Source organism: Betta splendens, chromosome 11, assembly GCF_900634795.4.
Source record: "Betta splendens chromosome 11, fBetSpl5.4, whole genome shotgun sequence".
Classification (NCBI taxonomy): Eukaryota; Metazoa; Chordata; class Actinopteri; order Anabantiformes; family Osphronemidae; genus Betta; species Betta splendens.
The window spans coordinates 15,153,300-15,175,926 of NC_040891.2; the positions used below are offsets into that span (position 1 = coordinate 15,153,300).

General features: G+C 53.5%; 1 long non-coding RNA gene across 1 annotated transcript; it reads left to right on the forward strand.

Annotated features, from left to right (window-relative positions):
- The first annotated feature begins 14,010 nt into the window (after positions 1–14,010).
- On the forward strand, positions 14,011–22,230 carry LOC121202616 (uncharacterized). The gene is made up of 3 exons (XR_005898380.2): positions 14,011–14,085; positions 14,557–14,628; positions 21,690–22,230. It is a non-coding gene; the product is annotated as an uncharacterized LOC121202616 (long non-coding RNA).
- Positions 22,231–22,627: the final 397 nt, after the last annotated feature.

Sequence of the window (22,627 nt, forward strand, 5' to 3'; positions counted from 1 at the left end):
CGCTGAAGCATCTGTGTTGATTTACTGTAGAACACGTCCTCATGCTTTAACAAACAAGGCCTCAGCATTAAAGTCATCAGGTCCGTGTGGAACCACACAGACTCACCTGTCACATCCGCTCTGCTCCGTTTGTCCTCTAAACGCTCAGCAGCAGCTCCCCCTGATCCCGCCCAGCTGTCAATCATCCCTCACCTCCCTGAGCTCCACAAACGAGCCGGGCCTGAAATAAACACCCGGCACGAGCAGCAGGATGAACCTGCAGAGGGAAACGAGCCGCAGCAGCAGCGGCTTCAGGTCTGAGCTGAAAACACAGCTCCAGACACTGGACCGGTGTCTGGAAGAAAAGTCCAGTGAGGCTCCGGCTTCAATGTGAGGCACGGAAGGAACTGTCAGTCACGAGTTTGATTCTAACAAACTGTGTTGAGGAGAGGAAACAGTTTAACTGCAGGTCAAGAGTGAACAATAAGTGGCATTAAATTCTAAACAAAATGTTTCAGTGTCAAATCCTGTTTTTTGCAGCATAAAAACATTATGTTGTTTTTCTGCATAGAATAAAATGTGTCAGACTTCATTCATACTGAAACAGCTGCACACAATACGTTCATACCTTTAGCTAAAATCAGTCACTGTTGGAGAACACTGCTTTTTACCTGTTTACCAGCAGGAATGTGTAGGTAACTATGGACCAGGAGCCACAGTCTGAGTCGGGTCGGCTCCAACCGGACCGGAGGGTGATTCTATCGTTACCCGTCCTGTCAGAGTCCAACCTCCTCCCTGCGTCTCCTCTGTGTCGGCGCTGACGCTCACTGCTTCCTGTGCAGAGCTGGAAGTGGGAGGAAGCTGGATGTGGGAGGAAGGGAGGATGTGGGAGGAAGCTGGAAGTGGGAGGAAGGGAGGATGTGGGAGGAAGCTGGATGTGGGAGGAAGGGAGGATGTGGGAGGAAGCTGGAAGTGGGGAGGAAGGGAGGATGTGGGAGGAAGCTGGAAGTGGGAGGAAGGGAGGATGCGGGAGGAAGGAAGGATGTGGGAGGAAGGGAGGATGTGGGAGGAAGGGAGGATGTGGGAGGAAGCTGGATGTGGGAGGAAGGGAAGATGTGGGAGGAAGGGAGGATGTGGGAGGAAGCTGGATGTGGGAGGAAGGGAGGATGTGGGAGGAAGGGAGGATGTGGGAGGAAGCTGGAAGTGGGAGGAAGGGTGGATGCGGGAGGAAGGGAGGATGTGGGAGGAAGGGAGGATGCGGGAGGAAGCTGGATGTGGGAGGAAGGGAGGATGTGGGAGGAAGGGAGGATGTGGGAGGAAGCTGGATGTGGGAGGAAGGGAGGATGCGGGAGGAAGGGAGGATGTGGGAGGAAGGGAGGATGTGGGAGGAAGCTGGATGTGGGAGGAAGGGAGGATGCGGGAGGAAGCTGGATGTGGGAGAGAGGGAGGATGTGGGAGGAAGAGAGGATGTGGGAGGAAGCTGGATGTGGGAGGAAGGGAGGATGCGGGAGGAAGGGAGGATGTGGGAGGAAGGGAGGATGTGGGAGGAAGCTGGATGTGGGAGGAAGGGAAGATGTGGGAGGAAGGGAGGATGCGGGAGGAAGGGAGGATGTGGGAGGAAGCTGGATGTGGGAGGAAGGGAGGATGTGGGAGGAAGGGAGGAAGTGGGAGGAAGCTGGATGGACCCGGAGCAGCAGGCGTCAGGACAAGCCTGAGCACAGAAGTAGGTTCATAACGTCAGAGGGTGAGTGTGAAGAAAGAGGAGGAAAGGAATGAAGGACCCCAGAACTAGGGGTCAGTTCTAGTCTCAGCCTCAGTTTTAGTGTCCGCTCGCGTCATTCAGTAACTGAGGTTGAACCTTTGACCTTTGACTTTCCTTCACGTCAGCATGAATGAAGCTGAGCTTCGTTTGAGCCCTGAAACGCTGCGACCGTCACACAGCGTCAGATCAGAACCATGAGCGTCAGAAACCGTCATGTTCATGTTTGACTCCCTGCTTCACTCCAACCAGCTCCTGTTTGAACACCTTGTGGTTGTGGGTTTGTGGGGGTTGTGCGTTTGCAGCCGGCGCAGAGTAAACGCGGCTCAGGCTGAATGTGAACACTTGAGATGAAAGGAGCATCACTCGTGCTGCGTTAGAGACGGGTTAAATGTAACGTGATGACAGACGAGCGCCGCTGTGTTTGCAGAGCTCTAATTGGTTTTAAATGAGCCAGTAATTTGGCTAACGAGGCAAAAACTGAAATGCAACCGAATAAATGTTTCCTCTGCAAAACAAAGACAACAAAGTGTGTGATTGCACCATCAAAGTTTATTTCACACAGTTTGATAGATGCTCTAATTACAGCGGTGACGCACGGACGCGCCTCCTCCAGCGCTGCTTCCTGTCTGACGTGCGTTCACGTCCTCGGCCTCCTCTCCTCTCGTGGGACGGCGTGGACGATGCGAAGCAGCACAGAGCTGAAGCCAAAGGCATCCGGCGGGGGAGAGACAGTCGCTGGCTCTGGACCTGAACATCTGTCTCCATGGAAACGGCCGCACTCCGTCTGAGAAAAAACAGCAGCTCATCCAAGTCAAAATAAGCCTGAGTTACTGTCTGAGCTGGTCCTGAGTCTGAGCTGGACCTGAGTCTGAGCTGGTCCTGAGTCTGAGCTGGACCTGAGTCTGAGCTGGTCCTGAGTCTGAGCTGGTCCTGAGTCTGAGCTGGACCTGAGTCTGAGCTGGTCCTGAGTCTGAGCTGGTCCTGAGTCTGAGCTGGTCCTGAGTCTGAGCTGGTCCTGAGCTGGTCCATAGTCTGAGCTGGACCTGAGCCTGAGCTGGTCCAGAGTCTGAGCTGGTCCTGAGTCTGAGCTGGTCCTGAGTCTGAGCTGGACCTGAGTCTGAGCTGGTCCTGAGTCTGAGCTGGTCCTGAGTCTGAGCTGGTCCAGAGTCTGAGCTGGTCCTGAGTCTGAGCTGGTCCTGAGCTGGTCCATAGTCTGAGCTGGACCTGAGTCTGAGCTGGTCCAGAGTCTGAGCTGGTCCTGAGTCTGAGCTGGACCTGAGTCTGAGCTGGTCCTGAGTCTGAGCTGGTCCTGAGTCTGAGCTGGTCCTGAGCTGGACCTGAGTCTGAGCTGGACCTGAGTCTGAGCTGGTCCTGAGTCTGAGCTGGTCCTGAGTCTGAGCTGGTCCAGAGTCTGAGCTGGTCCTGAGTCTGAGCTGGTCCTGAGCTGGTCCATAGTCATAGCTGGTCCTGAGTCTGAGCTGGTCCTGAGTCTGAGCTGGACCTGAGTCTGAGCTGGTCCTGAGTCTGAGCTGGTCCAGAGTCTGAGCTGGTCCTGAGTCTGAGCTGGTCCTGAGCTGGTCCATAGTCTGAGCTGGTCCTGAGCCTGAGCTGGTCCATAGTCTGAGCTGGTCCTGAGTCTGAGCTGGTCCTGAGCCTGAGCTGGTCCTGAGTCTGAGCTGGTCCAGAGTCTGAGCAGAGATTCTGACCTGCTGCTGACGTGGTTCAGCTTTTTGTCCTCCTGGAGTTCAGCCACGCTTCAGGAAGGTGAATAGTTTTGGAGAGAAATCGTTTTATTTTTTGAATGATTTCTGATCAGTTTAGCTGTAAAGTGTTTGTTACTTCTGTTGCTTGACCTTTGACCTCAAAGTTGATTTGTCTCACGTTTTTCATTTCTTTTCTCTTTTCATTAATCATTTTAATCTGACTCCACTTTGGCTCCTTTGGTTCTTCCTTCTTCTGTATCTTCTTGCTGTATCCTGTATCTCCTCCTCCTTCTGTCCTTCCTCACATCTCTTCCCCTCTCCATTGGAATTCATGGCCTCGCTGTGCTCCGAAAGGTGACCGGCTGTCTCTTTCCGGCTGCTATTGGGCGTTGTCATGGAAACGGCTGCTGCAGAGGGCTTGTTGGTGTTTGTCAGTGACAGTGCAGCACAAATTTAAATTTCCACCTAATCATACTTTGAGGGTGCACAGTGTGTGTGTGTGTGTGTGTGTGTGTGTGTGTGTGTGTGTGTGTGTGTGTGTGTGTGTGTGTGTGTGTAAGTGTGTGTGCGCGCGCGTGTGTGTGTGTGTGTGTGTGTGTGTGTGTGTGTGTGTGTGTGTGTGTGTGTATGTGCGTGTGTTTTTGTGCGTGTGTGTGTGTTACTATAGGAGATGCTAACAGTGTGTAGGAGCAGCTGGGGACTGACAGGAAGCTGAGGAGCTGCTTCTGTGTAACCTGGTCTGTTGCCTTCGACCTGCGTTGGGGTCGAGGAGCTGTTGGAGGGAACGTGAGGGCTCCATGCTTCACTACCGGTTCCTGTTTAGCGCCAGCGTCTGAATTTAGCTCAATCACCTGAAGCGCCTTTAATCCAGGCCTCGGTGAACCTGCGCTGCGCCTCCTGAAGCGTGATCAGACGGGGTCCCAGCGTGTTTCACACGGTGTTGCTTTGAGCGGTGCAGACGCCATCATCGCCGTCATCATCGTTATTGTGAAGAGCAGCGTTGTGGCTGCTGAGCTCTAATTGGCTGCTGCGCTACAACACCTTAGCCTCATTTGCCGCCTTATTATCAGTGAGACTGCAAACGTGTCTGAGTGTGAATGTGTGGTGTCACAGAGGCCGAGCTGCAGAAGAAGCAACAACAAAGTCTGGCTGGACGGTTGGAGGCTGACGAGACAATGGACTGAGTCACTGCAGGTCTGAGACTCAAGATGCAAAGAAAAGGAGGGAGGAGGCCCAGAGCAGAGCCCTGTGGTCTGTCTGTGGAGAGGAGGAGGAGGAGGAGGAGGAAGGAGGAGGAGGAGGAGGCCCAGAGCAGAGCCCTGTGGTCTGTCTGTGGAGAGGAGGAGGAGGAGGAGGAGGAGGAGGAGGAGGAGAGGAGAGGAGGAGGAGGCAGGAGGAGGAGGAGGAGGAGGAGGAGGAGAGGAGGAGGAGGAGGAGGAGGAGGAGGAGAAGGAGGAAGGAGAAGGAGGAGCAGGAGGAGGGAGGAGGAGGAGGAGGAGGAGGAGGAAGGAGAAGGAGGAGCAGGAGCAGGAGGAGGAGCAGGAGGAGGAGGAGGAGGCCCAGAGCAGAGCCCTGTGGTCTGTCTGTGGAGAGGAGGAGGAGGAGGAGGAGGAAGGAGGAGGAGGAGGAGGAGGAGGCCCAGAGCACAGCCCTGTGGTCTGTCTGTGGAGAGGAGGAGGAGGAGGAGGAGGAAGGAGGAGGAGGAGGAGGCCCAGAGCAGAGCCCTGTGGTCTGTCTGTGGAGAGGAGGAGGAGGAGGAGGAGGAAGGAGGAGGAGGAGGAGGAGGAGGCCCAGAGCAGAGCCCTGTGGTCTGTCTGTGGAGAGGAGGAGGAGGAGGAGGAGGAGGAAGAGAAGGAGGAAGGAGAAGGAGGAGCAGGAGGAGGGAGGAGGAGGAGGAGGAGGAGGCCCAGAACAGAGCCCTGTGGTCTGTCTGTGGAGAGGAGGAGGAGGAGGAGGAGGAGGAGGAGGCCCAGAGCAGAGCCCTGTGGTCTGTCTGTGGAGAGGAGGAGGAGGAGGAGGAGGAGGAAGAGAAGGAGGAAGGAGAAGGAGGGAGCAGGAGGAGGGAGGAGGAGGAGGAGGAGGAAGGAGAAGGAGGAGCAGGAGGAGGAGCAGGAGGAGGAAGGAGGAGGAGGAGGAGGAGGAGGCCCAGAGCAGAGCCCTGTGGTCTGTCTGTGGAGAGGAGGAGGAGGAGGAGGAGGAGGAGGAGGAGGAAGGAGAAGGAGGAGCAGGAGGAGGAGCAGGAGGAGGGAGGAGGAGGAGGAGGAAGGAGAAGGAGGAGCAGGAGGAGGAGCAGGAGGAGGAGGAGGAGGAGGAGGCCCAGAGCAGAGCCCTGTTGTCTGTCTGTGGAGAGGAGGAGGAGGAGGAGGAAGGAGAAGGAGGAGCAGGAGGAGGAGCAGGAGGAGGGAGGAGGAGGAGGAAGAGGAGGAAGGAGGAGGAGGAGGAGGAGGAAGGAGAAGGAGGAGGAGGAGGGGTTCTGGATGTCGGTCCAGAGCTTTCCTGGACGCGTGTTCTGACCGTGTGACTGCTTGTTATCTTGGTTTCAAACCCAAGCAGTGCCTGTGTGAGCGGCTGCAGGTCTTCAGGGGCTCCTACAGTGATGGGACCATCGTGGGATCTGGGCCGTGGAGGAGGAGGCTCGGTTTCTGGATTAACGTCTCTGTGGACGCTCAGGCATGAGGCCCGTCTCTCCTCCACTTTCCTCCTGTTGGATCCATTTTCCACTAATTTCCCTTCTGATTCTGCCATTTCCCTTCATTCACTCCACTATTCTCTTTCACCTCCTCCCTCCTTCCCCTGTTTTCCTCCTCCAGCCTGTGTCTGCATCTGTCCAGTGGAGGGATGAGTGGGGGGGGTGGGGGGTGCTTCTGGCGGAGGAGCGCTTGGAGGGTGTTGCCCATCGCTGCCAAACACATTTCAGATGCTCATCACCCACAACTGGGCCCTTTTTTCCTCACAGCCTCAAACACACAGATGCAGGAACATCTGCGTTATCACTCGCAGCTGCTCGTACCTGCGCTCACGCAGATCATGGATGAGCCCCGAGGCTGAGCTGAGGCCACGCCCCGAGGCTGAGATGAGGCCACGCCCCGAGGCTGAGGCCACGCCCCGAGTCTGAGCTGAGGCCACGCCCATGCACTAAGCTGAGGCCACGTCCCGAGGCTGAGGCCACGCCCCGAGTCTGAGCTGAGGCCACGCCCATGCACTAAGCTGAGGCCACGCCCCGAGGCTGAGGCCACGCCCATGCACTAAGCTGAGGCCACGCCCTGAGGCTGAGCTGAGGCTTTAAACAGACTCAATGTGGAGTCGTCTAACGACGTCGCTTTTATCTGATCCAGGGTCAGAGCAGATGGGTTCTGTCTGATCCAGGGTCTGCGTCTATTAAGCGTCTCTTTCTGTGAAGTGGACCCGTTTCAGAGCATCATTAGAGTTCGAGTGTTGGCTGGCGTGAAGCTACTGTCAATCAATCTCGTATCATTGATGTCACTTCAGAGCGGCTTGTGCTTCTTCGCCTCTCGCTGAAATCGCCTTATTACCACAATGAAAGCGCCTCGTCTGCAGCGCTCTGTCACGCGTTGTTGTGAAGGGCCCTGGTGATTAGATTGTGATGAGGCTGATTTGATTGCACCGCTGGGCCTCGCTTTCCTTCTGACTCCGTCCACCTCCTCCTGCTGCAGCCGTTCCTCAGACGCCTCTTTGAATTAATTGTGTCTCCATTCGCTGCTAATGTGCAGCCGCTCTGTGCATAATTGTGCTCATTTGGACGTAGAAGCTGCCTGTCGCCGCCGCGAAGCCTCCGTCTGTGGAAACGACGCCTCCACTCACCACCGGGAGCGTTTCAGCGTCTCAGCGATTCGTCTCCTGCTCCTGAGGAGCGTCAGTGAGCGTCGCTCCTCAGACGCTGGTGCTCTGATGGAAGGAGGACGCTCCTCCTCTGTCTTTTCTGTCCTCTGTGCTCCTCTGTCCTCCTCTGTCCTCCTCTGTGCTCCTCTGTCCTCCTCTGTCCTCCTCTGTGCTCCTCTGTCCTCCTCTGTGCTCCTCTGTCCTCCTCTGCCCTCCTCTGTGCTCCTCTGTGCTCCTCTGTCCTCCTCTGTCCTCCTCTGTGCTCCTCTGTGCTCCTCTGTCCTCCTCTGTCCTCCTCTGTGCTCCTCTGTGCTCCTCTGTCCTCCTCTGTGCTCCTCTGTGCTCCTCCTCTGTGCTCCTCTGTCCTCCTCTGTGCTCCTCTGTGCTCCTCTGTCCTCCTCTGTGCTCCTCCTCTGTGCTCCTCTGTCCTCCTCTGTGCTCCTCTGTGCTCCTCTGTCCTCCTCTGTGCTCCTCCTCTGTGCTCCTCTGTCCTCCTCTGTGCTCCTCTGTCCTCCTCTGTGTTCCTCTGTGCTCCTCTGTCCTCCTCTGTCCTCCTCTGTGCTCCTCTGTGCTCCTCCTCTGTGCTCCTCTGTCCTCCTCTGTGCTCCTCTGTCCTCCTCTGTCCTCCTCTGTGCTCCTCTGTGCTCCTCTGTCCTCCTCTGTGCTCCTCCTCTGTGCTCCTCTGTCCTCCTCTGTGCTCCTCTGTGCTCCTCTGTCCTCCTCTGTGCTCCTCCTCTGTGCTCCTCTGTCCTCCTCTGTGCTCCTCTGTGCTCCTCTGTCCTCCTCTGTCCTCCTCTGTGCTCCTCTGTGCTCCTCCTCTGTGCTCCTCTGTCCTCCTCTGTGCTCCTCTGTCCTCCTCTGTCCTCCTCTGTGCTCCTCTGTGTTCCTCTGTCCTCCTCTGTGCTCCTCCTCTGTGCTCCTCTGTCCTCCTCTGTGCTCCTCTGTGCTCCTCTGTGCTCCTCTGTCCTCCTCTGTGCTCCTCCTCTGTGCTCCTCTGTGCTCCTCTGTGCTCCTCTGTCCTCCTCTGTGCTCCTCTGTGCTCCTCTGTCCTCCTCTGTGCTCCTCTGTGCTCCTCTGTCCTCCTCTGTGCTCCTCTGTCCTCCTCTGTGCTCCTCTGTCCTCCTCTGTCCTCCTCTGTGCTCCTCTGTGCTCCTCTGTGCTCCTCCTCTGTGCTCCTCTGTCCTCCTCTGTGCTCCTCTGTCCTCCTCTGTGCTCCTCCTCTGTGCTCCTCTGTCCTCCTCTGTGCTCCTCCTCTGTGCTCCTCTGTCCTCCTCTGTGCTCCTCTGTGCTCCTCTGTCCTCCTCTGTGCTCCTCTGTGCTCCTCTGTGCTCCTCTGTCCTCCTCTGTCCTCCTCTGTGCTCCTCCTCTGTGCTCCTCTGTCTTTTTCTCTGCTCCTCTGTTGAGGTTTGTCTTTCACTAGTTGGGTGTAAAACTTTTGTGCTCAGCTGCAGTTTGAGGCCGTCGCGTTGATGTAGAATGACGTCCAGCGACTGATGACTGATTTGTGCAGTGTTTAAACCAGTCTCACACAAACGCTGCAGCTGAAGGAGACGGGAGAGAATCCACAGGAAGTCACGTGGACGCTTCGTCCTCCTGCATCTCTGTCCTCCTTCTTCCTGTCTGCTGTTTCCTGCTCTTCATCCCAACTGATCCGTCGCCTCCTGTGTTTTTATCAGATGATACATTAGAACTGAACTAATCTGAACCAATCAAGACGCTGTAGATTTGTTGTTTACGCAAATGAAGCTAATGTCAAGTAAAGTCAGCACATCACGGTTCTTGACATTATACTGTGGATGGTGATGAGACGTGTGCTGTCCGTCCTGTGGGCGAGCAGCCGCTCTCTCTCTCTCTCTCTCTGTCTCGTCCACCTCCTCGTCCTCTTCATCCGTCGCCTCTCTTCTCTTTGTCACCTCTCAGATTGTGGAGCTCTCTGGCGTGGGCCCATCTATGAGAGCGGAGGTGCCAGACAGACAGACAGACAGACAGACAGACAGACAGACAGGCAGGCAGGCAGGCAGGCAGGCAGGCAGGCAGGCAGGCAGACAGACAGACAGGCAGGCAGGCAGGCAGGCAGGCAGACAGACAGACAGACAGACAGGCAGGCAGGCAGGCAGGCAGACAGACAGACAGACAGACAGACAGACAGACAGACAGACAGACAGGCAGGCAGGCAGGCAGGCAGGTAGGCAGGCAGGCAGACAGACGAATAGGCAGACAGACAGACAGACAGACAGACAGACAGACAGACAGACAGACAGGCAGGCAGGCAGGCAGACAGACGAATAGACAGACAGACAGACAGACAGACAGACAGACAGGCAGGCAGGCAGGCAGGCAGGCAGGCAGGCAGGCAGGCAGGCGAATAGACAGACAGACAGACAGACAGGCAGGCAGGCAGGCAGGCAGGCAGACAGACAGACAGACAGGCAGGCAGGCAGGCAGACAGACAGACAGACAGACAGACAGACAGACAGACAGACAGACAGACAGACAGGCGTGGGGCCGTGTGACTCCATCCACAGGCAGAAACCACGGGTGGGAGAAGTTCTGTGATGGAAAACCAGCCTCACAGCTCAGTGCTGCCCCCCGCTGGTGTCATCTCACAACTGCAGCGCTCATTAAAGCTGCTTATTCAAACTGTGACTTTACTCCAAAGAAATACCTGAGACCTCGTCTTCCTGAACTACTTTATTAAAAACAGAAGGTAAATGTCAGCACAGCGCTTGTTTTTCATTGTGTGTCGCTCCAAACTCATTTATGTATCACGCTGACATTTCTAACATCTAAGGTCTCCGGGTGCCGTCAGTCCGGATGGAAATGTGGCTCGTTATCTCACCTGCTGCACAATAAATACTGATTCAGTGGAAAACGATGTGACCTGTTTGGTTCATGGTCAAAAACAGCCGTGAACAGAACCAGAAAGTCCTGACGTTGGTCTCGATCCGGCTTCAGAGCTCTGATTCCCTCCAACCCACAGCACGAGGCCTAAAGGTTCCAGCAGGAGCTTTTCTCCCATGAATATTTATTAGCAGCGTGACCGTGCTAACATGAAAAACAGGCCACAGTGTGTGTAGTGATGCAATGTTGGTGTAAGTGAGGACAAATGTTGGAGAAAGTTTGCTGTCTTGTTTCCAGGGTCGGTTCCTCTTCTTCTCTTCCATAAATAAGAAGTGTGCACCTGTGTTTTGGCTGGGTTCTGGAGCGACATGACACGGACTCTGCACACTTTGTGTGTTACACAACGGAGCCAGAGCGGCGTCCTGGTGAAACACGCGCCGGCTTCAAAGAAAAGCCCAGGGAGACGATGAATAATAGAGACGAGGGAGCCGAAATCCTCAGCTTCAAAACCCAAGGCGAGAAGCAGAATCTGCATTTAGAAACAGACCTGATGTTGGGTCAGAACAAGGATCAACAGCAGGCGATCGGGCTGTTTTCACAGGTAAACCATGAGTCGGTACAGACTCATCACATCCAGAGATTCTGAAACATGTTTTGAGACCTGTTCGTGTGACAACTGTTTCTCGTTTAATCCTTCATCTAAATTTGAACCTAATTGGTTCCAAGAACAGCTTTTAATTAATTAATTGTGATAATAAGTCATTATGGGCATTAGAGTGATCCCTAACCTCTCATCTTAATTCAATCAAGGTTTATTGATATTGCTCAAAATCACAAATGAGGAATTTGCCTCCAGGTACTTGAAGCTGTTTGTCTTAGAATTAGATAAGAAAGAGAAGAGATGGAGGAAAAGCCTGAAGAGGAGGAACACATTAAAATGAAAGCTTGGAAACAGGAACCTCTGACACCAAATACAACTAAACAATGTGGAAACTGGAGGGTTTGGATGAACCACTGAATGGGAATGAGGAGGACGCTCCGTAATCACAGCGGATCACGGATCCTTACTTTAACGGGAGTGGAGTGTTGTGATTATGTGATGAGATAATCACCATCATGAGTTGCACATTATCAGCGTAGATGGAAACAGAGCGCTGGTTAAAGACGGTTTCATCCAGGAACAAACTGCCGCCTTTAAAAGGATTCAAAGTCAAATCAGGAGCGAGAGGAGCTGAACGAGGCCTCGCTTGGTTCCTGTCATTCATTCTGTGAATCAGACACACGCACAGAGCAGAAAACTCAGCAAAGCGACCTTGAAAAGATCCAGAGGTCACGCGAGATTTCTGCTCCTTTCCTTGTTTTCGCTCTTCACTTGATTCACTTGATCACACAATCACGGGCTGATTAATATCAGAAGGCGCGGGTCAACAGGACGCTAATGGAGGATGATGGCTCTGTTTATCTGGCAGCTCCACGCCTGCAGACCTGGTGCCGCTGCCTCACGAGGTGCACGTAACTTTCAGACCAAATGATTGAGATAATTATGCTCCGTGTTCGCTGCATGCAAATTACACTAATGTCTTGTTTAGAATGATGAGGGCACTCAGGCTTTAAAACATCACAGCTCAGAGTTTGATTGTCAATTAAGACTTCCTGTCTCTAATTTCCCCGTCCTTGAAATCCTGTCCATACATTTTTAATAATGAATCAGAGGTGGTTGTTTTTGTTTTTGTGTGAACCTCAAAGTTAAAATGAGTTTTTGTGGGAGGTGAACACGCATGAAGCAGAGCCGGAGCAGAGCTGCTGCTCCTCATTTAAACTTTCAGCTCTAACGTGGCTCATTACAAATGTGAAGCGTGAGAGCAGGAGGAAGCAGGAGGAGGAAGACGCTTTCCTGCAGTCTCAAAAACATCAAATGGGAAATCAATGGTGCAGGAAGCAAACTGGGCCATTAGTTGACCTTTAGAATTTAATTTTGCAGGCATTTGAGCTGGAGAACGGCTTAATGAAACCTCTGCAGACCTGTGGGACGGAGCTGAGCGACACGTGGCTGCTTGCGTGGAGGACTCCTTGGTAAATTGTCCCTGAAATAATGTCCCTGAAGCGGTGTCTCGCTGAAGGCGAGGCGTCACCGGCCTCATTAGCATGGCGCATTGACATGAGGGCAAATCTGGGCTGACAGCGTTAACATGCTGCCGAGTATCAGTGTCCTTGAACATCCACGCTGGTGGTAAATGGAGACGTGGAGCTGCTGGAGCGTCACGTGCAGAGTTGGGACAAAATGTTAATTACAGGATCCTGAGAAGCTGGAACTCAAACCTCCAGCAGCTCGTTTCCTCCAGGAGCATCGGACGATGCCCCACGCTTGTTACCGTGGTAACGTGACCGGTCCGCGCTGCAGATGTCCTGTCATCAGCCGTGCTTGTTGGATGGAGAGCTCCTCTGGGCTCAGGGCCCGCGGCAGCTGCAGCCATTCACACCCAGACGGACGCGCCGGCTGCCGGAGCCGAGCAGGAAGCAGCGCCCGTCCACCACAGAGGAAGACCCAGACTTTATGCTCCTGAGCTGATTCATCACCTCTTCAGGATGTTTGTCAGCTGCTCTGCTGCACGTCTTCCCTTTGCACCTTTATTGAACATATCAATTAAAAGTGGCTGCTTTAGGGGACGTCTCACAGACTCATGGCTCTAATGTATCAGAGGCAGGAACTCATCACCAGGTAGAGTTTTACACTGTCTCAGTGATGTGAGGAAAAATTAGACAATAAGAGAAGAGAAGAAGAGTCATAAATACAGAATTATTCCACCTGGAGATAAGCAGGAGAGCAGCAGTCGGGCCAGAGCGGTACCAGTCGGGTTCTGCCTTCGTTCGGGCTCCCACAGTGAAGAGGAACAGCCCCAGCGTCGTCACGTGCTTCGTGGAAGCAGCTCCATCACGGCTGAATGTTTTTCTAATGACTTGAATAGATGTAATTACTGCTTCCTGTCGCCGCCGCTTCCATCCTGCCCCTCAGCCTGGAGGGAGCGATGGAAACCGACCGGGGTCCAGAACCTCAGGTGTTCTGCTAATGAACGGCTTCCAGCGGGATGTAAATCATGATTAACAAGCGCGCGTCGGAGCGGAGGACGCGTGGAGCCGTGTGGCCTTCAGGTTCCACGGAGGAGCTGCGGTGAACGCTCAGGAGCAGTGGGTCCTGTCACGCCTGACGGAGCCGTTGCCGTGGAAATGCATCCGCATCCAGTGTAGTGGGATGCTTCACGGTTTGATGCACGAGCTCCAGATTGATCTGAATGCGATCAGTCTGAGGACGATAAGACAAAGTATGTTACAAATGATTTCTCTTTACTCTCAACACAAACGCGTTGTAACCAGCGAGCTCAACCTTGAGATGTTCAGACTCATTCAGAGCGGCGCTGCCTTCAGTGCTCTTTGCTGTATTTCATCAACCAGATGGTTTCACCGACACAAAGCAGCGTCTGGGCCGCAGGCGGCTGCATTAGCTTTAGCGGCTGGGCTCATTGAGCGCATGGCAGCAGTAAACGCGTGCTCGTGCTCATCAGTGCAGGTACCTGTGTGTTTGATGAGCATCTGGGAGCCTCCTCCTGCTGGGAAGCTGATGTACCAGGTACCAGGTACCAGGTACCAGGTACCAGGTACCAGGATGCTGCCGAGAGGCCGAGGCTGCAGCTCACCTGCTGATCCACAGCCTCCATCACTGGCGCTGAACACAGCTCATGCATGAGGACTGGATGAAAATCAGCATCTCTGCCTTCGATCAAAGTTCTTTAACTTAAATTCAATCATTCAAGTTGAATCGCCTTAATCACTTCCTGTGGAGAGCTTTTATTTTGGTGACTCTCTTCCTGTTTAGCCTCCTCAGTCTCCCTGAGCTTCATTAACGAGCTGAATGCCGCTCACCTGCGTGCGTCCAGTTGTCTGCGGACGCCGGGCTCGAAGGAGGTCAGTTCACACGTTCTCACGTTCTTTCACTTGATTCCTGTTGTTTCTGTCACTCAGCTGTGAAACGAATGAAGGTTCTTTAGCTTCACCAAAGTAGCAAGACGAGCTCCAAGGTTCAATGAGTGATTGGCTAATCTGTTCCTAAACGTGCAGAGATCACTCTTAATGAAGGAACGAGTAGAAGCTGCTCAGTCACACATGAGGTGGTTCATTCAAAGATACGAATAACTTTATTAGAACCAGGCTGGAATCGTCTCTACCTTTACTGAAACCAATGAATTTCACTACAAGCTGAGCTGCAGTGGTTTGAATTTCCAGCACGTCTCTGCTCTCGGAGGTGGAGCTGGTGAACAGGTTGGAGGCAGGTTCTGCTGTTAGCGGCCGAGGCTTCAACACGTCCCCATGAAGCACCAAGTCATAGTTAAATGTCCCATAAACACGTCTGACGGCTTGTTTCCACGGTTCATGCAGAAGCTGGAAGCGACGACCGTGGATCCAGTCCAGATGTGGAGAACTGCAGCTTCTGGGCCGGTCCTGCATCAGGTAAAGCCTATTGAGCTGCTGGCGTTCTCCGGTGGAACGTGACCTCCTGTGTCGTGGTGGCTTGGATCTGGTTCTGTTGGACCCGTGCAGGAACCTGGGTCCATTTGTCCCTGCCGTCGGCCTGTTGTTCCACCTAATTATCCCCTCGGGGACAGTAAAGAGTGACTGAGCTCAACCGCGCCGCCGCCAATGAGCGATGGCCCGTCCGTTGCCGCGGTAACGGCCTCTCTATATGAGCAGCCGTCCGTCTGGTCTCTGTCAAACTGTCTGACTTGGCTCCTCCGCGTCTTGAGCCACGCGTCTTTTGTTCGTATTTAATCCACAGACTCCGGGGCTTTTCCACGGCCGAGGTTTTAATTTGTTTGCCTTTTTATCTCAGGCCATCGCAGCGAGTGCAGGGAAGCAGCGAGCGAATAATCAGGAGCCAGAGGTTCTATTCCTGAATGGGGATCCTAGAAAATGGCTTCCCAGCTTAGCGCCGGCCGATAGCAGATCTGCACCTGGACGTTTGGGAATGACATTTTCAGCCGTCTGGACGCGCGTCTGAGCGCAGAGCTGTGGTGAACAAGCTGCCTCGAATGTGTCACGGCTCCGGAGCCTCAGGCGGCGGCGGCGGCGGCCTCGTCATCGCCGCCCGCGGCCGTTGGAACTTTCAGCAGCAGAGTGAAGATGAGTGATAGCTCCTCGCCTCTGATAACACACACACCTCCTGATCCTCGGACCTCACACACTTCGTACTGTAGCTTTATCTTGATGCTCCACAGAAAAGTGTAAAGTGCAGGAAATTGCTGGTTCCAGGCTGAAGCTGTGGATCCGTATCAGGCCTCGTGCTTCTGTAACTGAAGGTTCCAGTCTCTTTAAACGCATCAGTGCTGCTCTAACATCAGAATTTGACCTTTGGAGAACAAAGTCTTTCCTGTTTGATGGTAGAGTTGGAGGACGTCAGCGACAGTGACTCAGTGAGAGGTCGTCCTGTGGAGCCGCCGGCCTCCAGGCAGCATTAGACTAATTGTGTCGTCATTAGCAGCTGTTCTTTTTGCATCAAAAGGCTGAAGGAGCCTTTAAAAGCGTCCCTTTTCTTCTGTGACATATGAGAGTGGAGGAGAGGCCTCAGAATCTGCCTGTCGCTGCAGAAAAGCAAACATATGCACTTAGACACACTTTCCATCCATTAGGGCCGAGTGAATGTGGAGGGAGAGCTCGTTAGAGCCGCGAGCGTCTTAATGTGCTGAGGGACGGGCTAAAACAAAGGGCCGCGTGCGTCTGATTAGTTTGTGCTCTGATCAAATGCCCAGAGCCGCTGCTTCCATTAGCCTGAGCTAACGCTGTCCCTCCCTCTTTTCCCGCTTTGGAGTCGGCTTTCATTATTCCAGGTTACAGTCGTGACTTCATTGATTAAATGGATGTTCTTGATTTTTCTTGACATCGGAGACGGCGTCGCACATTTAATTACCAGGTCCTGGATCGATAGCAGCACGAGTCTCTTCTTCACGTTTGTGCGCTCTCTCTCGCTTCAAATCGCGCTCCGCAGCAGATGTGAGTGGAGTGTCACTGCAGCAGAAAGGATCCGGTGTGGGATCCTCCCAGGGTTCGCTTTGCCTTCACAGATGCAGAGTGTGAATAGGCTTTTATCTGCACAGAATCCATTTGGGTGCAGGTTGAACAGAGCAAACAGCGAATGGTCAGAAGGTTTAATGCCCCTTGTTAGTGGTCACTTAAACGTTACCACACTCACGTTTGCTCCATTCAATGCTGCAGCTTTGCGGCCTCGTCCGCGTTGCTTCTGGCGGCAGTAACTCATGGTTTTAATCCTTGACGCCCCTTGTTGACTGTACATGAGTGAAGTGTGAATCAGGGGCTTGTGTCGTTAGAGAGCAGCTAATCGATGGCCGGCGCGGACGATGCTGCGCCGCTTCCTGCGACTGTAGATCATTTCTGTGGCAGCTCAGACCGTTCTATCCTCCACTAATCAATCTGTGGATGAACCGCGACAGCTGCCTTCAAACCTCTACCTGTTTTACTGATGGCATCATTTATTAACAGGCTCCAGACGGAAGCAGCCGCGTGGACGTCGTGGTGCCGTGGTTTGACATTTTCAGAGTTTCCTGTGCAGCAGCTGCTGGTGATAAGCAGAATCTGAATGTAGATCTTACTTTAAAACAGATGTCAGAAAAGCAGCAGCGATATCACTCAAGTCGCTGCTGGGACTCTGGAGACGCAGCGAGACTGAGATGTTGTGACAAAGATGTCACAGACGAGGCAGGAATCCTGCAGCTCGGAGGCTCGTGGTGCTGCAGCGGAGCGGGCGCCTCCTCAGCCTCCGGTGTCGGCATCCGTTGGCCTGCTGCAGGTGAGAGATGCTGCGTGTGGGGGCGGAGGCAGGGGGCGGGGTCTGGGGTGCAGGGGGCGGAGTCTGGGGTGCAGGGGGCGGAGTCTGGGCATGCTCCTCAGGTATGCAGACGGCTGGGGGTGAAGGCAGGGGGACGGGGCGGAGGGGCGGCTGCAGGGGGCGGAGTCTGGCGGCAGAGGTCAGGAGGGGGCGGAGTCAGTGGGTCGAGGCTGGAGGCGGAGTCCGGGGGCGGGGCAGGTCCGAGGGTGGAGGCCCGGTTCCTCACAGGTTCAGGAGGCGACTTATGACTGAAACAGAGACCGTTTGATCCCAGAGCAGTGCTTGCGGACGTCAGCTACAGATGAAACGTTGTATTTGATGATCGTCACGCTGCGTTTGCTGAAATCCAGACGTGGACACGCTGCGTCCTCCGTGCTTATGACTCGTCTCTGAGCGAGAGGCTTTAACCCTCGTTGTGGACTCCGAACATTAACACAAGCGTCGATCACAAACTTCTTCTCAAAGGAGTCTTGGAAGCTGACGGTCGCTCCCTGAAGCGGCCTCAGTTCGTCTTCCTTCGCTGCTCAGCCGTTCGTGTCCCGTCGGTGAAGCTCAACGTGGTGTTAAATGTTGGAGCACAGACGCTTGGACCCAGAGCCTCGTAAACCCGTTACGTGTGTCCAGGTAGAAGCTGTGGTCCTCGCTGATCCAGATGAAGCAGAGGAAATCCGATAAAGAATGAGGCGTCTGAGGAGCAGGTGCGGCGTTAATCATGCAGCAGGAGCGCTTCCGTCTTTTCTGCACGCGTCCTCGTCTGCTTCAGGCCAATCGAGCGCGGCTCATCTTTTATTCAGCCTGGCTTCTTTTGCTGGGCTCCGTGACCCTGTCTTCGCTGGAGCTGCTCCGTCGGGGCCGTGACGACCGCTTCAGTGCAGAGTTCACAGAGCGGCTGTTTTTATTTTCATGCCTGCGTCAGATGAGTGACGTGTGGATTTTAGGCCCGTTTTCACACGCGGTGCGTTTGTTTTGGTGTCCAGCTGCTGCTTGTTGTCGTCCACCCTCGCTTTTTCTGTTTCCACTGAGTCGCTGGGTTGTTTGTAGTTTCTGCTGCAGGATAATTCAGACGCGGACACTGAGAACTGACTGTTGGAACCTGAACCCACACATTGAAACCAGCTCTTCTACTTCCTGTTCCTGCGGCGACGTTTAACGTCAGGCGGCGTGATGCCTTTTGGTTCACTTGGATTCTGTGTAAAAGGGAAAAGTTCCACATTTACCGACCCATCGACTGCTCACACAAACGCACAAATCCTCTCAAGGTTGATTTGCATATCATCTATTTACCCGGACCAAAGCAAAATACATAAACATGAAGGGGCTGGTGTAAATTCCTGAGCAGAGGGAACAGATAGACGAGAGGCAGCAAAGCAGAATTAGAGTGAAGGGAAAGAGGAGATTAGAAAATAAAAAGGCAAAGGAATTAAAAAGGAGCTCCCAGGCCTCAGCGTGCGCCTCATCAGGACCCGCTGCTCTCAGAACCGGCTCGGTCCGCTCCACGGCACCGCCTTCCTACATGTGCTTCTCATCTGCCGGCGCTGATGTGCATCGATCGGCTGTGGTAGAGCTGAGGAGTGTGAACGTTTAGAGTCCAAACCCTTTTCTGCCTGGAGCCAATCTCATTTAGCGTCTGCTCACAGATCCAAATCAGAGCCGGCCGAATTACAGCTTTTCTCCTGGGTTCTGTACGTTCTGACTGCAGATGGAGGCCGAGTTTGGGAGCGCGTGTCACGTCTTCACACACCTGGAACAGACAGGAAGCTCAGCCTTTAACTGGATCTGCAGATTTGGACCTGGATTCTGTTGGTTGAAGCGTGTGTGGGCTCTGAACCTGCTTGTTGTGGTGAGAGTCCACTTCTGGTCCAGTTACAAGCCGTCATGGCGCTGCTGCTGAGACGCTGTCTCCCTGGAGGCTTCTCCAGAACCGTGCAGAACTGCCCCGTGTGCAGATGAAGGGTGTTGGCGCCGACGCTGTTCTGGTCTCGGTTGGTGTGTTGTAAACGTGGATCCTCTCTGGTTCTGTCTCCATGTGTTTCAGCCAGAGTGAATGACATTCTTTGACACAATGCGTCTGTGATTTGATCTTCTGATCAAGTGAAGGTGCTTTTGGTGCGCTAGGAGTAAGAATAGACAGGTCCTTTAATGGAGGACGAGGACCTGAACCACGTCTGTGGTTCTGATCAGTGGGTAGAACCTCTGATGGGGTTCTTTCATTTAAATGGACTGAATACGCGCTCACTGATGGTGTAGTTTCCATTGAGCTGATCACTGGGCCACAGAGTCAGACTGGAGGAAGCCCAGGTTGAGCGGGTTCTGGTTCTGCTTAGCCCGGCCCGGATGAAGCACGTTGGCGATGTGTGGGAAACGGCCCCAGTGGTGAGTTTAAAGTGATTATGTTGGTGCTTGACTGCGTTTAGTTTGGTCCGACTCGACTTGATCCTCCACACGTTTGAACCTCTGAGAAGTGACTTGACATCTCATTAGGACGGATCAAACTCCATTTTATTACTTCCACAGAATTCCTACTGTCCTATGAATAATTAACACCGCAGCGTAATTAAAGCGGAGCAGGTCAGGCTATTAACCAAACGGACGAGTCTCTGGAGGTGAACGGATGAAATACGTCCTGACTGTCCACAAAATACAAAGCGTGATGCAACGAGACGCGAGCGAGCGGCCGCTCCATGAAGACGCGTCGTCCACAGCTGCATCTGCTGTGACGGCGCCGGTCCGGCCCGTTATTGGACTCAGCTCGGTTCCTGTTGAGTCCAGTTATGTCAGGAGTGTTTCCAATCTTTATTCCCTCCTTTCTGAAGACTGCAGTGGCGGCTGCGTCGACCCGTGACCCGAGTCAAGCGTGGTTCCGAGGTTCTAACGGGCCGGAGCAGGTGGAAGGTTTCCTGGGGAGCGTCCGACCTGCTCCTCAGACTCCAGCGCCAGTGAATCAGTTCTTTAGCTTCAGTTTGACACAGACGGTCTGAACACGTTCAACAAATGGACCGGGCTGGATTTAACCTGCGTTGGGTTCGGTTCTCCCGTTCTGCTCCTGCTGGTTTCCTTCACCCGGACCTCGGTCCGTTCTCTGCCACTGCCGCATCTGAGTGTTTCTCATAATCAGATCTGCAGTAATTAAAGAAACCATCATGAATTTCAACTAATGTGATTCTGTAAAACGCTCCCAAAACACAAAAGTCATTCAAAGGAAATGAGTGATCTATCATCTTTAACTGCTCATCAGGCTGTGGATTAACTTCAGGCCACCTGAAGAATCTAAACAGTCACACTGTCAGCTGCTTGGCGTGTTTCCCGGACCCGCGGGCCTGGACCCGTTGTCTTGGACCTGTTTTCCCAGACCCGTTGTTGGACCCGTTTTCCCAGACCCGTTGTGTTGACCCGGCTCATGTGGCCTGGGTCCAGCTCGTTCCACGTTTGGGGGGGATAAATGTGCAGCTTAGCATCAGCGTATGCTAATGCGATGCGCGTGCTCATTAGCCGCAGAGGAAGCGGAGCCTCACCTGTAACAGCCGACCCGCTTCAGCGACACCCAAGGTTAATGTGTTAAATGATATATGAAGAATCAGAACCCACACAGGGAGGTTCTGTGTTCACCGGCTGGTTCTGGCTCTGAGGCCTCTGGGCCCGAGCCAGTAGAACCGTCCGTAACGTTCTGGTTCTGTTTAGTCGTAAACATTCCAAGGTGTGGGTCGGTTCCATTCGTTATCAGTTCCTGATCATTAGACAAAGAGATGATGAATGGCTCCTAATAAACGCCCCTGCTTCTCTTCCTGCACGACGTTTCTCTGCTGCTGCTGAGCAGATGGATGAGCAGCGTCTCCATCCATCAGCTCCTGGTTTTTCTTCTTGTAAATGACATTTGACCTTGAGCGGAGCCGCGTTCCAGCATCCAGGCTTCAGCTCTGCCTTCATTTACATATTGATCCGACACGCGCTCGGAGCCTCTCTTACATAATCCCATTTATTGACCCTCTTCCTTTTATTTCATCCCTGTGCGTCTGCTTTATTTGCTCTGCCTTTACGTTAAGGCCTCTCTTCTTCGTTCATGTCAGAGCTCATCAGCAGCTTTGGTTCCCGTCGGCGCTCGATGACGTCCGGCTTTAACTCCAAACTGTTGCTCTGATGTTTCAGTGCCGTTAGATTTATTCAGTGCTGCGCTGACATTTCGCCGCCCTGTGAACGTCCTGTTGGCTCTGTGCTCCACCTCGCTCCTCCACGAAGGGAACGCTGCTCGTTTTTCCTCACCTTGTTGCACCGAGGGCGAAGTGACAAGCTCCTAAATGTCAGGGAGCTGCAGACTTATTTAAGGGGCTCCAGCAGCATCGAGCAGAGGTGGAAACACGAGCCGAGCAGCGGTTCAGACCTTTTCCCCACGTGCTCCTCGCTCTCCTTCCCTGTACCTGGCTCACCCCCCTTTAACCTGTGGAGCGGCGTCCATTTTGTTTTTCTACTGAGAGACTCTGATGTGTTGAAGCGTTTGCTTGTTGACAGAGACCCGCTGGGGAACCGAGCCTGATGCAGAACCAGAGGCTGATGGCGCTGGATAACAGCCTGTCCAGTTCCCTCTCTGTTCCTCGTTCACCCTCCAAACCTTGGCCTCTGTTTGTCAGACTGCACCACATTTCCTCCAGCTGTGACTGTAATTGTTCCTGTCTCACAGCTGCAGCCCGAGCGGAACCAAAGAACCTGGACTGTTTAACGGAGACGTCTAGACAGGTTTTGACCTTCACGCCTAATGCGGCGCTCGGCCCCAGTTTTGGTCGGACTCGGCAGCAACAGGTGGGAGAGACGATGAGGATGAGGATGAGTCCTGCTGTCATAGAGACGGCGTGTGATCACCGCTGCTTCTTAAATCAGTTCAGTTCCTGCTGCTTTGTACTTCTCTGCGTTTCAGAGGGCAAATACTGAGACTAAAATGTTAATCTCTCTGAGGAGCGACTTTTTGCATATGTAACATCACCAGTACACTGTGACTAGTTCTGTTCCTTTCCTAATAGTCAGATTTTAAAATTGAAACATCTTTTAGTAAAATCCGAGCGTCTCCACGTTTGTTTTTTCTGTCTAATTAGGTAAAGTGTCTTTAATGACTGTATGATAAAGCTCCAACTGCTACAGTGAACAAGCTCGCAGGGATTTATGACTCGATAAAGTACCAAAAGATGAGGAACGCGACCGGCTTATTAACAAACGTGAAGTGATCACAGCGGAGGAAATGGGATTAGGACGCTTCTAATTGTGTGTGTGCAGCGGCGCCGTGCTGCGCTTTAATCTGGTCAGTGTGTGTTTTCCTCCTGCTCTCGGGCCAGAACGGAACACGGACGGGCTTTCAGAACTCAGGCGTCCAATTGACACACATTGAGCCGCGTAAACAAGACCCAAGATGGCCGCCTGCCTGTCTGTCTGATACTCTGTCTGTCTGTCTACCTGTCTTTCTGTCTGTATCTGTCTGTCTGCCTGTCACTCTCTGCCTGCCTGCCTGTCTGTCTCTCTGTCTGCCTGTCTGTCTGTCTGTCTGATGTTCTGCCTGTCTGTCTGTCTGCCTGCCTGCCTGTCTGTCTGTCTGATGTTCTGTCTGATGTCCTGCCTGTCTGTCTGCCT